The sequence below is a fragment of the Balaenoptera physalus genome (genome assembly GCF_965194825.1).
Source record: "Balaenoptera physalus genome assembly, chromosome: X".
NCBI classification, from domain to species: Eukaryota; Metazoa; Chordata; class Mammalia; order Artiodactyla; family Balaenopteridae; genus Balaenoptera; species Balaenoptera physalus.
In genome coordinates, this window is record NC_138903.1 from 89730024 (window position 1) to 89747382 (window position 17359).

General features: G+C 38.3%; 1 protein-coding gene across 1 annotated transcript in view; it reads right to left on the reverse strand.

The window, feature by feature from the left end:
- LOC309653168 (tRNA (uracil-5-)-methyltransferase homolog B-like) overlaps positions 1-17359 on the reverse strand; it is a 127299-nt gene that overhangs the window by 76160 nt on the left and 33780 nt on the right. The gene's annotated exons all lie outside the window — the stretch shown is intronic.

Consider the following 17359-nt stretch of genomic DNA (forward strand, 5'->3'; position numbering starts at 1 on the left):
CATGTGGCTCCGGGTACTTGTCCATTTTGTCTTGCAAGACAGGCCTGGGCTTTTGGACTAGAGAATTCCATATGTATAGGTAGAGGGGTCCCTCTGCTCTGAATGGTTTTTACTCCTGAAATCTTGTTATTACTCTTCATATACTGTTTCTACCCGCCCTGTATTGCCCAATCAGTAAGGCTGGTATCCAGTATGATCTGTAGAACATGGGTCAGAGATTCAGTACACCATAAGGGTTAAGGAAGAACTGTGGTAATTTAGGGTTGGAGATGGAAACCAAGAATAGCTAACCTAGTCACAAATCCCATGGAGATTTGAGTGTTTGGGCCATCCCAGTGGTGTTTATAATATCACTCTTCCCTCCCAGTATCCTATTAAAAATCACTTGTTTTCAAGGCAGTTGCAACCGGCAAGACCTAACCGAATACACCGAACACAACACCACTCAGGAGAATTTTGCCAATTAGCATCCTTAACTATAAAACACCATTGGCTATGGGTGGAGTAGGGCTCATGCCTGGACTCACTGCTTTGTCACTCACCCCTGTAAACCCTTTATTGGATGGGCCAAACTTAGATTTCTGACAGGAAGGGGTGTAGAGAACAGGAGCTCTATCGCCCAGCTTTCCAGAACTTGAAACCATCCCCCCATCCCACTTTATTTTCACAGGTGTGCCTAAAAGAACTGCAGCCATGGCGCCCCTGACCTGTGCCTTATTCCTTTAGCTATAATAATCCATCCTCCCACTCCTCCTTGCCTTTTCTTCCATATCAAGTTCTGTGGGAAACACAGGTGGAGTTGTTATCCCCAGGCAAGAGAGAAAGCAGCAGGAACTTCCTGCTGTTGGCAGGGAGATAGTATCAGCTGAGGGTCGTGTGAGTCGGGGGGCTTGTACTTCCACTCCGGTGCCCCTGAAGTGCCCGGCTCAGGTTCACGGAGCCCGGGAGGCTCTGCTGTCAGGTGTCGGGCAGAGCGATGTTAACAAAGCGCTCAAACTGTGCTGTTCGATGATGACTCAAGAATCCCACGCAATCCCACGCTCCTGCCAGTCGCCACTTCCAGGAGCTAAAATAGACCTCTGATGCTAAGAGACAGCAGGCCTTTTATATCTGCTCAGAAAAATGAGCCCAGCCCTAAGAACTATCCTGCTATTCGATACAATGGAATGTTATACGGCCATTAAAGATACCAATTATGCACACTGTGCAGGTGGGAACCAGAATGTGAAATAATGTTACATGAAAACAGCAAAATAGGAAATAGGTACACATGCCGATCAGAACTACGGAAAACACACATCGAAGAGTTCATCCCTAAAGAACCAAAGAGAATGAAGAGCACCACAGTCCTTTGACTTTCCACCCACCCACACACACACCACACCTTTTATTATAATACACTTTTCTAAAACTGTCGTGCTGGTCATGCTAGGTTACTGAGGCACCTGCCTTTTAAGTGACACAGGAGTTAACTCTGCAGATCATTTAATTCAGGGAATAAAGAAGAACTGAATGCTAAGGGGGCTGGTGCTTTAAAATGACTGGATTCTTCCTCTTCCCACTCCCCTTCTCAAGATCAGGGCAAGTTATCATTTCAGGTTTAGCACTCCAATGAGAAATTCCTTCAAAACACCTAGCCCACCAAACTCTAAGATGGGAGTTTAAGGAAACATGTATTTGGACCTCTCTGAAGTTGGACTGCTGTGTTTTGAACTTAGCTAGCTTATATGGAGAGAAAGGAACTGTTTTTTGATAGGCTGCCAGAAATTCCTTATTGAAAAAGAATTGCTAAATTCTCTCCCCCAGCCCCACCCCCTGTCACCTTGTCACTGGTAGTGCTTACAGTTAGCCAAACATCTAGCACATATTTGGGTGTCTGGGTGAGCACTATTCTCTTTCTGGGGTCCTGGCTTCAACACCTGCCCAGACTTGGTTTTTCTAGAATTAGCTTCCAATCAGTATGTTTAGTTTTTAAAAGACTATGTGTAGGTTTTTTTTTAAACTTTGTATTTTGAAATAATTTCAGATTTACAGAAGAGTTGTAAATATAGTACAAAGAGTTCCCATATACCCTTCACCCAGCTTCCCCTAAGGTTAACACCTCATATAACTCTGGTACATTGATCAAAACTATGACATTAACGTTAGCACAATACTATTTACTAAACTACAGACTTCATTCAGATTTCACCAGTTTTTCTACTAATGTCCTTCTTCTGTGCAGGATCCAATCCAGGATCCTATGCAGTGATTATATATAGAATGTTTAGTTAAAAAAAATCACCCCTAGAAACAAGTTTCCTTTTAGGAGGTGGAACAGGTAAGCCAGTAGGTGTCTGGGCAATTTATGATCCTGAGCTATTCTACCCAGAAGGGAACTCTATCACTTCTGTACCAAAGCCCTTAATTCAGAACACCTCATCATGGCTATTTTCAGAAAACGTCTTACATCAGCACTTCTCACAGTAGTACAAAGGGATTTGACAAGTGGGTTATTTTAGCAACCAATATTATGAGGGTGACAAAATGAGCAGGATGGCCTTATCTGTTTCCTATGTGTCATTTTTCTTCAAACTGTATTGAAACTTTTTACTAGAAGCTGTAATATTTGAGTGTAACATAAATGCTGAGAAACACCCACACCAACAGGGAAGGTACTCTTTCCAATGTGTGTTTGGTTTTGTTTGCCTGAAATTAAGTATTGAAATCTTACAAAAACCAAATTGATTAGGTTATTTTGACTCGTTAATCTTGAGAAGAAAGGGAAAGCAGGCTATAACATCCATTTATTCCTTCAACAAATAATCAGATAATCAAGAATAACTCCCCCCTTAATCCATGCCAACTATGTGCCAGGCAATTTGCAAAGTGCTTTACAAATACTGTTTCGTTGAATAGGTCACCACAATCTCATGAAGTAAGTACTATTATTACCCTTCTTTTACAGGTAGAGGGGCAGGGAACAGAGGATTTAAGAGGTTAAGTAACTCACCCAAAGTCACACAGCATAGAGTGATGGAGCCAGAATTCAAGGCTGGGTCAGCCTGATTCCAAAGCTGGTTGTCTTGGCCAGTATGCTATATTGCCGCTCTGAGCACCTGCTACATTTCAGTCACTGCGCTGGGTGCTAGACAGAGATACAACACTGAACAGCCCTTACTCCCTCAAATCTTACAGTCTAGTTGGAGGAGAGAGACCATTAAAGAGCTAAGTAACATCCCTCTCTTCTCCTTAGGTATTCCTTGGATTGGTTACAAGTAAAGGTGATCAGTAAACGCAATCAGTGAATCCCAACACCTTTATATATTTAAATTCCTTTTTTAGGTCCTCAGAGAAGAGTCCTCTCCCCTCTGTGTACCCTGAGGATCCCTAACAGTTAGGAATGGACTTGAGGATACTGACATGTTCCTCCATTTTGTGGCTCTGGGCTAGATGTCAGCACTGCCCCCCCACCCCCCGCCACTTAGTCTCCTTTGATGAGAAACAATGGGAACTATAATGTGCAGACACATATAATGATGAAATCAAATCAGCTGATGGAAATTTTTAAAGTCTGGGACACAATAATTATATTCCATTTCAACTGTCTTTTCACACTTGCATTAATTGGTGAGCTCTAAGGGAGCTTCAACTGGTTCATGACTATATGGCATTCCATTTTGAAATATATTTCTTAGAAAAATGACAACGATGACCCTGTACACTATAAACTGGCAACGTGATTTTAAAAGTGACGGGCTGGAAGACTTAAATCTCAGCAAATGACAATCATTCTCTCTCCCAGCCTCCAAACAATCAAATACCCTAACCCTGTGGTTTTCGAGGCTGGCTGCATATGGGATTTTAATGTGCAGACAAGTTTGGGAACCACAGCCCTAATCGGAGGATCATAACCCTGGCTGCACGTTAGAATCATCTTCGGGGCATCTTTTAAAAGTCCAGATGCTTGGGCCACATCCCAGACCAATTAAGTTAGAAGATGTGAGGGTAGTGCTCAAGTCCCAGGAACCAGGATTTTTTGAAAAGGATTTTTCAAAAAACCAGGATTTTTTGAACTCCTAGAGGAGTTCAATGTGCAGCCAAGACTGGGAAGCACGGCCGTAGGTGCAACTCCACACCTGCAATAAGGGCAATGGCAAAATTTGCACTCAGACGTTCAGCAACTCTAAGATGAGCCTAATGTGAAGAAGCCAGTTCTAGAAGCCAGGTGGGAAGCAGGCTGAGGACAAACCCTTAGAACAACTGTCCTACTTTTATATTAAAATGAGCTCACTTTTCTCTTGCCATGTATGAGGGTCAACTTTTAAGGCTTGTCTAGGATCACTAGTAACTGATGGTATCTAAGCCCCACTCCCTACCACACCCACCAAAATAACTGCAGAAAGAATGGGAAATAAAGTACTTTAAAGGGATGAAAACCTTTGCAAAGGGCTGCAAACCACTGCTCAGAGACCCTGCATGGATGTAGACAAGGAGGAAGCAGAAAAGCAAGCTATTTGACCTACGTATTATCCAACTAGTTAGTTTTTACCTGCAACTTCATGTGCATTTTTACTCACCAAGCCAAACTCTGGGCTTGGAGGAAAAAAGCCCTAGACCATGATTCTCATCCTCACCTACACATTAGAGACATCTAGGGAGCTTTTAAAATAATGATGCTAGGGCCACACCCAAAGTGAATTAAATCAGAATCTCTGAGGGGATGACATCCAGGAATCTCTGTTTTAAAAGGTCCCCAGGTGAAAAGGTGAGGGAGAGGGATAAACTAGGAGGTTGGGATTAACATATACACACCACTATATATAAACTAGATAATCAACAAGGACCTACTGTATAGCACAGGGTACTCTACTCAATATTCTGTAATAACCTATATGGGAAAAGAATCTGAAAAAGAATGGATATATGTATATGTATAACTAAGTCACTTTTCTGTACACCTGAAACTAACACAACACTGTAAATCAACTATACTCCAATATAAAATAAACATTAAAAAAATACATATCTTAAATAAAAATACTTTTAAAAATAAAAATCGCGGGGCTTCCCTGGTGGTGCAGTGGTTGGGAATCTGCCTGCCAATGCAGGGGACACGGGTTCGAGCCCTGGTCTGGGAAGATCCCACATGCCGCAGAGCAACTAGGCCCATGAGCCACAATTACTGAGCCTGCGTGTCTGGAGCCTGTGCTCCGCAACAAGAGAGGCCACAATAGTGCGAGGCCCGTGCACCGCGATGAAGAGTGGCCCCCACTTGCCACAACTAGAGAAAGCCCTCGCACAGAAACAAAGACCCAACACAGCCATAAATAAATAAATAAATAAATAAAATTAAAAAAAATAAATTGTTAAAATAAATAAATAAATAAATAAAAATCGCTTAAAAATGCTAAAAAAAAAACAAAAAAGGTCCCCAGGTGATTCTAATGTTGCAACTGTAAAACAAAGAATGTTGCCCACCATCCAGTTCTACCTACAGTACACCCTGAAAGGAATGCAGAGCGAAGATCAAGAATGAAGCACTCTGCTCTGGGAAAACAGGCAGAACAGGCCCTCAGTTACATATTTTCAGGAAAAATTTTTATGAACCCAGATTCTTGCATCTTCCCATACTTAGAAAAGCACTAAAATCATTAGCTAAGATGTCTGTTCCTCGTGACTAGCAGCAACCTTCTACCAGGATGTGTGCTTGGTTGCACATACCCCTTCGCCAAAATCACATACATGTTGACCTCCCCCTTTACCTCTTTGGAGCAGTTCCTCAGAGCTCTCTGATAGGCTGTCTCCCGGGCTTTAGTCCTCAGTTAAGTCCCCAAATAAAACTGAACTCACAGCTCTCACGTTATGTGTTTTTATTTCAGTTGACACAACCAAGGCTGAGAACTGTCACTCTAAACCAGTGGTTCTCAAACTTGAGTGTGCATCAGAAATCACCTGGAGGGCACATTAAATAAAACACACATAGCTGGGCCTCACCCTCAAAGGTTCTGATCCAGTTAGGGTGGAACCTGAAAGTCTGCATTTCTAACAAGCTCCTAGGTGATGCCAATGCTGTTGGTCCAGGGACCACACTTTGAAAGGCAGAGCCCCCTGTGGACCACTGGTTCTCAGCCTTGGCTGCACATGAGAATCACTGGTGGGCATTTAAAAAATACTGATGTCTGAGCCCCTCCCTAAACCAATTAAATTGTAATGTCTGAGGCCCAGGGATCAGCATTTTTAAAGGTGATACAAATGTGCACTGAGGCTTGTGATCCACTGCCCTAGACCTAGATATTTTACAGCTGGAAGAGATCATTTAGTATAAACCCTTAAATTTCCTAAGAATTTATAGCTACTTTAGCTACTACTGGTCCACATGTCCCAATCCCAATTTCCACTATTCTTCCTTAATCATTACTATGTATTAACAATGGGAACTGTAAATCAACTATACTTCAATAAAATTAAAAATAATAATAATAATTAAAAAAACAATGTGACCAATTTAGGGTGACCAACTTGTTGTCCTGGTTTGCTTAGGACGCTCCTGGTTTTAGCACCGAAAGTTCCAGATTCAGAGTAAATCGGGAAAGTTGGTCACTGTGGTAATGTTTTACAGCTCACAGATTGGAATACAGTACTATTAGATTTTGCTTCTAACATCCAGAATCCATCCTCCACTAAAAGGAACCAGGGCTCCTTGGAAATAGCTTATTCCAGGACTAGGGCAGAGAAATGTATAGTGAGCCTAGGAATTTTCTGTCAGAATCTAAGGAAGTGCTCAAAGACTCATGGAAGCATGTCAAAAGGACTAAAGGGACTCCCACTGGCCAAACTGGAGAAAATTTGAGCATTACAAAGAAAATGCTGAACTGAATGTAAAGCACTGAATTTACTTTAAAAAATCATTGAATTAAGTGACTTTCAAAACAATAAGTAAAACTACTTGTCTACTATTGGAAGTAACTATTACATCAACTTGCTTTGAAAATTGGTATTCGAGGGGAAAGAATTAGGCCTTTACATGATCTTTTTGGTTCATATCCTATAGATGAGAAAAAGCTCACCTTTACGGAAGAATGCCAGCTAAGAAACATAGACTGGATGACAGAATTAGGAAATCACCATCTTGCAACCCCTGAGTAAATCACAAAGTCAGGAAATATATTTTAAAAATTAGAAAAACAAATTACTGAGTGAGGAAACAGGAACTGATGGATGCTGAAATTTTAGGTGAGAGGTTATTGGGGAACAGGACAGTCACATGGTACCAAAGTTAACACCCCAGATTTCTTGCTAATTAGGAAGAGAAAATTAAAATTACATGGAGAGTTCTGAGGGCCACCACCTTAACCATCACCTTTACTAAGAGTGGACAACTGCCATTATGTACCACTGGATGGGATGCTACATGAAGCATTCTTATCAAAACTGAATCTAATCAAGCCTCTAGACCCAACAAATTCCAGTTTACGGGAAACTCAGGTGCTGGAAGGGAAAGCTAAACACTATCATAAGAAAACAAACCATCCTGGTTTGCCCAGGACTGAGGACTGTCCAGGATGCAGGATCAGTGTTGAACCAGGAGAGTCCCAGGAAAACTAGGACGGTTGGGCACACACACAACAGTCAGAAAGATTCATAAGTGGGGCAGACCTGGTCTCTAAAAGTCAGTGCTATTAACAAAAAGTGGCGAGACTGTTCTAGATTAAAAGACACTAAAGAGAGACCACACTCAAATGCAACATGTGAACTGGCCATAAAAGACTTCAGGGGACAGCTGGGGAAATCTGAATATAGAGCAGTACTACTCAGCCAGCCCACAGATGTAAATGAACCAGGTCATTAAGCACACTATTTAATCTGGCTGACATATTTTGGTAACAAAACTTCCTCAATGAAGGATGTGGTGCACTGATACACACTCTGGTACAAGCTCCTTATCTCCCTCTGAACCATCAAGCAGTCTGCAGACCACACATTGGGAAGCACTGTACTAGATACTGGATAACACTAGTAAAGATCAGTGAGGTACTGGTAATTTCTTTTTTAGCTGGGCTTACAGTATTATGGTTATGTAGAAAAATGTCCTTACACTTAGAAGATGTATGCTGAGACGTTTAAAGGTGAAGTGTCATGGTGTCTACCACTTACTTTCAAATGGTTTATCAAAGAACAGATACACACACAGATAAAGCAAATATGGCAAAATGTTAACATTTGTTGAATCCTGGCGGTGGATATACTGGTGTTCATTGTATTATTCTTTCAACTTTCTTGTATGCTTAAAACTTTTCATTATAAAAATGACGAAAGCATAATTCTAAGATCATCTTACTTACAAGGTGTAACACTAACAGAATTACCAGGAAGCTGATTACCTACAGCTAATCCTACATTTATTCATTAGATATTCCTTAGGGGATAGCTAAGTTAAAGATAGAAAAATGAGTTGAGTTAGCCAAAAGAAAAAAGCACATTCCCAGCTGAGGAAACAGAATGTAGAAAGGACCAGAATGGAAAAAAATTATCTTTTTCAAGGAAAGGAACTCAATGTGTATAGAAAAATGAGGCTACCCAGATTATGAAGGGGCTCTGAGGCTTCATGAAGAATCTGAGACTTAATTTTAAAAGGAAGAAGGAGCCCGTAACAGACAGATTTCAAGCACCAGAGAAACACAATGAGACTGGCATTTTAGAAAACTCACTCTGGCTGTAGAGAACAGAATGGATGGGGGCAAGAATGAAGACAGCAGCACAAGTTAAGAACATGGCCCTTTCAGTAATAATCTGGTGAGAGATGATGGTAACCTGTAGGGATGGAGACTTGGTGATACACTGCATGTGGGCAGACGGTATAGGAAAAGAAGGACTCAGATATAATTCCCAGGCTTCTGGCTTGAGTGACCAAGTAGATGGGTATATTCATCAAGATTGGAAATATAGGAGCAAGAACAGATTTGGGGGAAAGATGTGAAGCATGCAACATTAGATATGTTGAGTTCAGAGTACCTAGAAGATATCCAGGTGGACTCCACCTTGTAGGCAGTTGGATATGAGAATGAGAAAGATAACTCCGGCTTCCGGTTTACATAACTAATAGATGGGATTGCCATTTACAGATATAGGCAACAAAGGAGGAGAACATAAAAGTCGCTTTACATTTATGCTTTACATTAAGGTTTTTCAGTTATAAAAACAATATAATATTATTTATATAAAATAAAAAATAGGGAAATGGAAACAATGTATATAATATACAAATATATAATATTATTTACATAAAATGAAAAAATAGGGAAATGGGAATAAAACTTATCTGACTACCATTAATCAACATTTTTTTGTCATTTTAGATTATTTCCTTCTAATATTTTTTATATGGATATTTATATAGTAGCTTTAAGAGCCATATTTTTCTGAGAAAGTGGCTTCTCTAGAGGTATTTAGGATTGAGAAAAATTAAAAACACTAGCTGACCTGATATCAGTTTGTAAATCAGACAGTGCTCACTAAGTTACACGTCCTTAGTCTGTTAAGATTCAAAACATAATTTAATTGTTGGGCACGTATCCAAGAACAATTCCAGAGTTGAAGAAATCATGACTAGAGAATGTCAGTTTCAATACCCATACTACACAGCCCAATTATAGGTATTCAGTTTCTTCTTTGAAGCTCTCCTTTCCCATAGGGTCTCTACTACAACCACTTCTCCCTCCACAGGTGAGAGCTAATTGGTGGTATTGCTCCTAAGGGTAACCACATTTTTAAAAGCTGTTCTGGAAGCCTCAAAGCCTAGAAAACCCAAAGGAATGAATCTCTACTGAGATCACACAGTCACTCTGCAATCATTTCATAGCTTACTCTGCTTTTTAAAAAAGCTAGACTTGTTTCTAGTTCTAATCCTTGGCTACCTCATGAATGCAAAACACATCTAGTAAAATCTCCAGGCAAATACAGAAACCCCAGTCAATGTGAAATTATGACCAGATGCGGAGAAAAGCTCAGTTGTCACCCCACCACAGGCAGAGCTAGACAGAGGAGACAGACTGTAAACTAGGATCAAGGGAGCTATGATAGGCTGACAGCAAAAAGAAGGAACAGTCCGGATCCAGGGCCAAGGAGTGGTCACAACCAGGCAAACACGAAAGAGAGGCAGCAAACGTGAAAACTAAGGTTATAAATCTACCTCAGGTAGGAGGTCCACTATATTCTTCCTGCTCAGGATCCAAAGATTGGTTTCCCTGGTAATGCTCTCAGGGTCAGCGATGTAGCAATATGCCAGACCTGGAAGTTACTGACACTTCAGCCTTAACAAACAAACTGCAGGCTTGTAGGAGGCTGCTTATCGAGTGAAGAGAAGCACCAGCTCACAGTGAGGGGTGTGGGGGAACAGATCCACAGGCACAGCTTGCCTTAGGACGAAACGCTCGCCAAGGAGCTTCTTAGCAGAGTTTGGAGGACAGCACAACCTGTAGAAACAAGTCATAATATCAGTTTGAGATAGCCTAATCCACCAGAGGGCAGACAGCAGAAGCAAGAAGAATTACAATCCTGCAGCCTGTGGAACAAAAACCACATTCACAGAAAGATAGACAAGATGAAAAGGCAGAGGGCTATATACCAGATGAAGGAACAAGATAAAACCCCAGAAAAACAACTAAATGAAGTGGAGATAGGCAACCTTCCAGAAAAAGAATTCAGAATAATGATAGTGAAGATGACCCAGGACCTTGGAAAAAGAATGAAGGCAAAGATCGAGAAGATACAAGAAATGTTTAACAAAGACCTAGAAGAATTAAAGAACAAACACCTAAACAGAGATGAACAATACAATAACTGAAATGAAAAATACACTAGAAGGAATCAATAGCAGAATAACTGAGGCAGAAGAATGGATAAGTGACCTGGAAGACAGAATGGTGGAATTCACTGCTGTGGAACAGAATAAAGAATAAAGAATGAAAAGAAATGAAGACAGCCTAAGAGACCTCTGGGACAACATTAAACACAACAACATTCGCACTATACAGGTCCCAGAAGGAGAAGAGAGAGAGAAAGGACCAGAGAAAATATTGGAAGAGATTATAGTCAAAAACTTCCCTAACATGGGAAAGGAAATAGCCACCCAAGTCCAGGAAGCACAGAGAGTCCCATACAGGATAAACCCAAGGAGAAACACACTGAGACACATAGTAATCAAATTGGCAAAAATTAAAGACAAAGAAATTATTGAAAGCAACAAGGGAAAAATGACAAATAACATACAAGGGAACTCCCATAAGGTTAACAGCTGATTTCTCAGCAGAAACTCTACAAGTCAGAAGGGAGTGGTATGACATATTTAAAGTGATGAAAGGGAAGAACCTACAACCAAGATTACTCTACACGGCAAGGATCTCATTCAGATTCGACAGAGAAATCAAAAGCTTTACAGACAAGCAAAAGCTAAGAGAATTTAGCACCACCAAACCAGCTCTACAACAAATGCTAAAGGAACTGCCCTAGGTGGGAAACACAAGAGAAGAAAAGGACCTACAAAAACAAACACAAAACAATTAAGAAAATGGTAATAGGAACATACATATCGATAATTACCTTAAATGTAAATGGATTAAATGCTCCAACCAAAAGACACAGGCTTGCTGAATGCATACAAAAACAAGACCCATATATATGCTGTCTACAAGAGACCCACTTCAGACCTAGGGACACATACACACTGAAAGTGAGGGGATGGAAAAAGATATTCCATGCAAATGGAAATCAAAAGAAAGCTGGAGTAGCAATACTCATATCAGGTAAAATAGACTTTAAAATAAAGAATGTTACAAGAGACAAGGAAGGACACTACATAATGATCAAGGGATCAATCCAAGAAGAAGATATAACAATTATAAATATATATGCACCCAACATAGGAGCATCTCAATACATAAGGCAAATGATAACTAATAAGAACCTGCTGTATAAAAAAATAAATAAAATAAAATTCAAAAATTCAAAGAAAAAAAATATTCAGTTTGATAAACCAAGGAGAAACTACAGGAACACAATTCCTTAAACTTTAAGCCCTTCCTCTGTGTTCCCACAGCCCCCTGTGTTTCTCTCTATAACAGCATTTATCACATTTAATGTAACTACCTGAGTTTTTTAAACCATCTCCCTCATGGGAGTATATAATCTTTTTGAGGCTAGAAACGAGGCAAAAACTGCTTATTATTCATCTCTGTGTTCTCAGTGTGTGACACAGAGTAGGGGTTCAATGGTGAATGGAGCAAGGGGCCTGAGTCATACACTTTTCTGTATGATTTGCACACAATAGGTAATTAATATATATATTACTGAATTATTCTATTGAAAACTTTCTAAGCTAATTACTTTTTCCCTTATTACAGGAAGTCAAGTAAAAATGAGAACAAAAATTCACCTATAAACTCACCATTCAGAGAAGAATACCTGCTGCTAACTTTTCAGGATATATCTTTCCAAATATGTACATTTAAATTGGTTTCTTAAAGTGGAGTCACACTGTACATACTATACACACTGTTTTACAACAGTTTCTTCACATAATAACGCATCATAAGCATCTGTCCACTATATGTAGTTACCTCACTTTTATTGGCTATATGGTATCTCATTAAATAAATGTAATGTAGCTTATTTATCTAATTCCTTGCTATTGGAAATGTAAGTTGTTTCTAACCTTTTGCTATTTCAAGAAGTCCCTTCATGAATATTCTTATAGTTATATCTTTGCTTACATTTTTAGTTATTTAGCGGAACTGCTGAGTTGAAGGGCCTGTATGCTTTTAAGGCCCTAAGATATGTACGACTAAACCTTTTTAAACCTTGTTTAAAAAGGTTCTACTAATTTACACTCAAACCAACAAACCAGATGAGTTCTTGTTTCCCTGGCTAACACTCAGTCATTTCGATAGCACTGTCTTATTAAAATAAGGAACAAGACAAGATATTCACTATCACTCCTACACTGGAACATCTTCTTATCCAGTGTAATAAGAAAAAAAAAAAAGTATTGGAAGGAGAGAGACAAAACTGCTTTTATATGGTGATCATATGGCCAGCTACCAAGAAAATGCAAGAGAATCAACTGGAAAACCTGTAAAACAAATAAAAGAATAGGTAGCTTGACACAAAATCAGCAATAACCAGTTAGAAAATATCATGAAAAAGGTCCCTTTCATAAAAGCAATAAAAACTTTACAATATCTTGTATTAATCTTAAGAAAAAAGACCTGTATTGGGAAAAAAATATATATTTATTTTTTAGAGAATTCCATAAGACTAGAGTAATTGAAGAGATAGGTCACATACCTGTATAGAAAAAATACTGTAAAGATTTCAATTTTCCTTAAATTAATTAATTGGAATCAATAAATTCCAATCACAAGCCCAAAAGAATATTTTTGATAAGTTGATTCTAGAGCTCTGTTAGAAAATACATGAAAACGTTAAGAGCATATATCCTTTAACCCAGCAATTCCACATCAGGGATTTATCTAATAAATATACTATCACATACACTTATTCATCACATATACATAGTCATTGCACAAATATGCAAAGATATATGTACAAGGACATTCACTGCAACACTGTGGTAACAATAGAATAGAAACAACCTCAAAATTCATTAGGATGAATATCCCTTCAAAGGGACAAGTTAAATGATATACTTATGTAAGTTAAAACTATACAGCCTATTTTAAAAATTAAGTAGACCTTTAAGTACTGATGCAGATTCTACATCATTGTAGAACAATCTCCAAAATCTATTGTTAAGTGACAAGTATGGTGCAGAATAGTGGGTTTTTAAAAATTTTTTAAATTGAAGTATAGTTCATTTACAATGTTGTGTTAGTTTCAGGTGTACAGCAAAGTGATTTAGTTATACATATATATATATTCTTTTTAAAATTCTTTTCCATTATAGGTTATTACAAGATACTGAGTATAGTTCCCTGTGCTATTCAGTAGGTCCTTGTTGTTTACCTATTTTATACACAGTAGTGTGTATACGTTAATCCCAAACTCCTAATTTATCTCCCCCACCACCACCGCTATCCTCTTTGGTAACCATAAGTTTGTTTTCTATGTCTGTGAGTCTATTTCTGTTTTGTAAATAAGTTGTTTATATATCACTTTTTTAGGTTCCACATATAAGTGGTATCATATGATTTTTTTGTCTTTGTCTGACTTATTTCACTTAATATGATAATCTCTAGGTCCATCAGAACAGTGTTTATAGTCTGTTTCTATCTGTTTAAAAAAGAGAGAAAGAGCAATGTACACACACACACAGACTATATCTGGTAGGCTACACAAGAAACTAGGAAGAGTGGTGACATCTGAAGGACTAGGAGCCAGGAATAAGAAGAAGACTCATTACTCACCGCATGCACATGCACTCTTATGTACTGTTTTTTTTTTCTATCATATGCACATACTGTCTTTTCAAAATAAATTTTTCTTGCCTTTCTGAGGCCATGTTTATTGTTTTACTCAGTCTGAGTGTTAGTAGAATCCTAGGCTTACTCTTAATCGTTGCATTTTTTAATCTATTGTTTTGCAAAATAAATATTTTCATTTTATTCAAAAGTGAAACATATAAAGGTATATAGTGAAGTTTCTCCACACCTCTGACTCCCATCCTGCAGTTTTCCCCCACCATAGATAACTACTATTATCAGTTTTTTGTTCTTGTTTTTGTTTTTTTGGGCCACACATCGCAGTATGTGGGATCTTAGTTCCCCGACCAGGAATAGAACTGGTGCCCTCTGCAGTGGAAGCACGGAGACTTAACCACTGAACCACCAGGGAAATCCTTTTTTTTTTCTTAATTTTTTTCTATTAATCAGTTTCTTATAAAACTTACCAGTTTCTGTATGCATATACAGCAAATACAAATCAATAGTCTCTTCACCTTTTGTCCGTTTTTACAAAGATAGTTATTATTATATCAACAATTCTGCATACCTTGCTATTTCCATTCAGAACCAAAATCACAAGCCACAAAAGAAAAAACAGACTGGACATCATCACAATTAAATAATCTTGTGCTTCAAAGGATAATGTCAAGAAAGTGAACAGACAACCCACAGAACAGAAAATTTTTGCAAATCATATATCTGATAAGGAACTTATATCCAGAATTTTAAAAGAATTCTTAAAACTCAATAATAAAAAGATGACCCAACTGAAAAATGGGCAAAAGATCTAAATAGACAGGTCTCCAAAGAAGATATATATATAAATGGCCAATAAACATATGAAAAAATGTTCAACATCATTAACCATGGGGAAATGCAATCAAAACCACAAGGAGGTACCACTTCTCACCCATTAGGATGTGTATAATAAAAAAGACAGACAGTAGAGTTAACAAGGACGTAGAGAAATTGGAACACTCATATACCGCTGGTGGGAATGTAAGATGGGAGGCTGCTTTGGAAATAGTCTGGCAGTTCATCAAAAGGTTAAAATAGGTACCATACGACCCAGCAATTACACTACTAGGTATCTACCCAAGAGAAGCATGGTGCAGAATAGTGGTGTTTTTTTTTCCTATAAACGGAAAACCCACTACACCCAAAAGAAATGAAAACATAAGTCCCCACAAAAACTAGCACATGAATGTTCATAGCAACATTATTCATAATAGCTAAAAGGTGGAAACAACCTAAGTGTCCATCAACTGATGAGTGAATAAAATGTGGTATATATCCATAGAATGGAATATTATTCAGCCATAAAAAGGAATGAAGTACTGCTACATGCTACAACACAGATGAACCTTACAAACATCATGCTAAGAGAAAGAAGCCAGATGCGAAGGACCACATTTGCAAAGAAATTCACTTGTATGAATTGTGCAGAATAGGCAAATCCATACAGACATAAAGTAGATTAGTGGTTGCCTAGGGCCAGGGGGTTGGGGAAAAATGGGAAGTGACAGGTGAGAGGTGCAGGGTTTCTTTTGGAGTGATGAAAATGTTCACAATTAGACAGTAGTGATGGCTGCACAAGTCTGAGAATGTACCAAAAACCTTTGAATTGTACATTTTAATTAAGGTTGAATTTTATGATATGTGAGTTATATCTCAATAAAGTTGTTAACAGAAAATAATGTACCTTAGAGATCTTTCCATATCAGTAAACAGAGAACATCTTCATTCTGTTTTATAGCAGCATGGTATTCCATTGTATGGATATAGCATATTTGATTTAACTAGTTCCTCACTGATGGACTTTTAGGATATCTCATCATTTGCTGTTACAATATTGCAATCAATCAATCAATCAATCAATGCATGTCATTTTACATGTGTGTCAGTATATTTGTAGGATAAAGCCTCAGGAATGGAATTACTGGGTCAAAAGGTATATATACATTTATAATCTTAATCTATATTGCTAAATTTCCCTCCATGGGATAGTGCCAATTTACACTCTGACCAGTAATTTTTTAGAATTCATGTTTCCCCATAGTATTGCCAACAGCGCATTATCAAACTTTGGAACTTTTGCCAATCTGAGATACAAAAAGTGGTATCTCAGGGTACTTTTAATCTGCATTTCCACTATAATGGAAGAGACTGAGCATCCTTTCATGGTTCATAAACACATTTATGTTTTCTTTTTATATCTTGCATTCATTCTTCTTTTGGGCTGTTGTTGTTTTTCTTACTGATTTCCAGGAGTTCGTTATAAATTAAGGAAAAAAGTCTTTGTAATATGAACTGCAAATTTTTTTCCAGTTTGTACGTTGTTTCTTCTCTTTGCTTTTGGTGCTTTTTATCATGCAAGTTATTGATTTTTAAAACTGTTTTATTGCAATATCATTCACACAGCTCAACCACTTATTTAGTTCAGTGGTTTTTAGTATATTCACAGGGTTATGCATCTATCACAACAATCAATTTTGGAATATTTTCATTAACTCCTTAGCAGTCACTCCCCATTTCTCCCAAAACCCCCCACCCTAAGCCCTAGACAACCATAAATCTACTGTCTGTCTCTAGAGATTTGCCTAGTCTGGACATTTTCCTATAAACGGAGTAAGTGGCCTTTTGTGTCTGGCTTCTGGATACCAGTCCCTTATCAGGTAAATGATTTTCAAATCTTTTCTTCCATTCTGTGGGTTGTCTTTTCATCTTTTCACTTTCTTGATGGTATCATTTGCAGCACAAAAAGTTTTTTTTACCTTTGATGATGTTCAATTACACACACACACACACTTTCTTGTAGCTGTTCCTTGGGTCTTTGATGTTATATGTAAGAAGGCTTTGCCTAATCCAAGTTCACAAAGATTTACTCCCATGTTTCAAGCTCTTACATTTACTTCTATGAT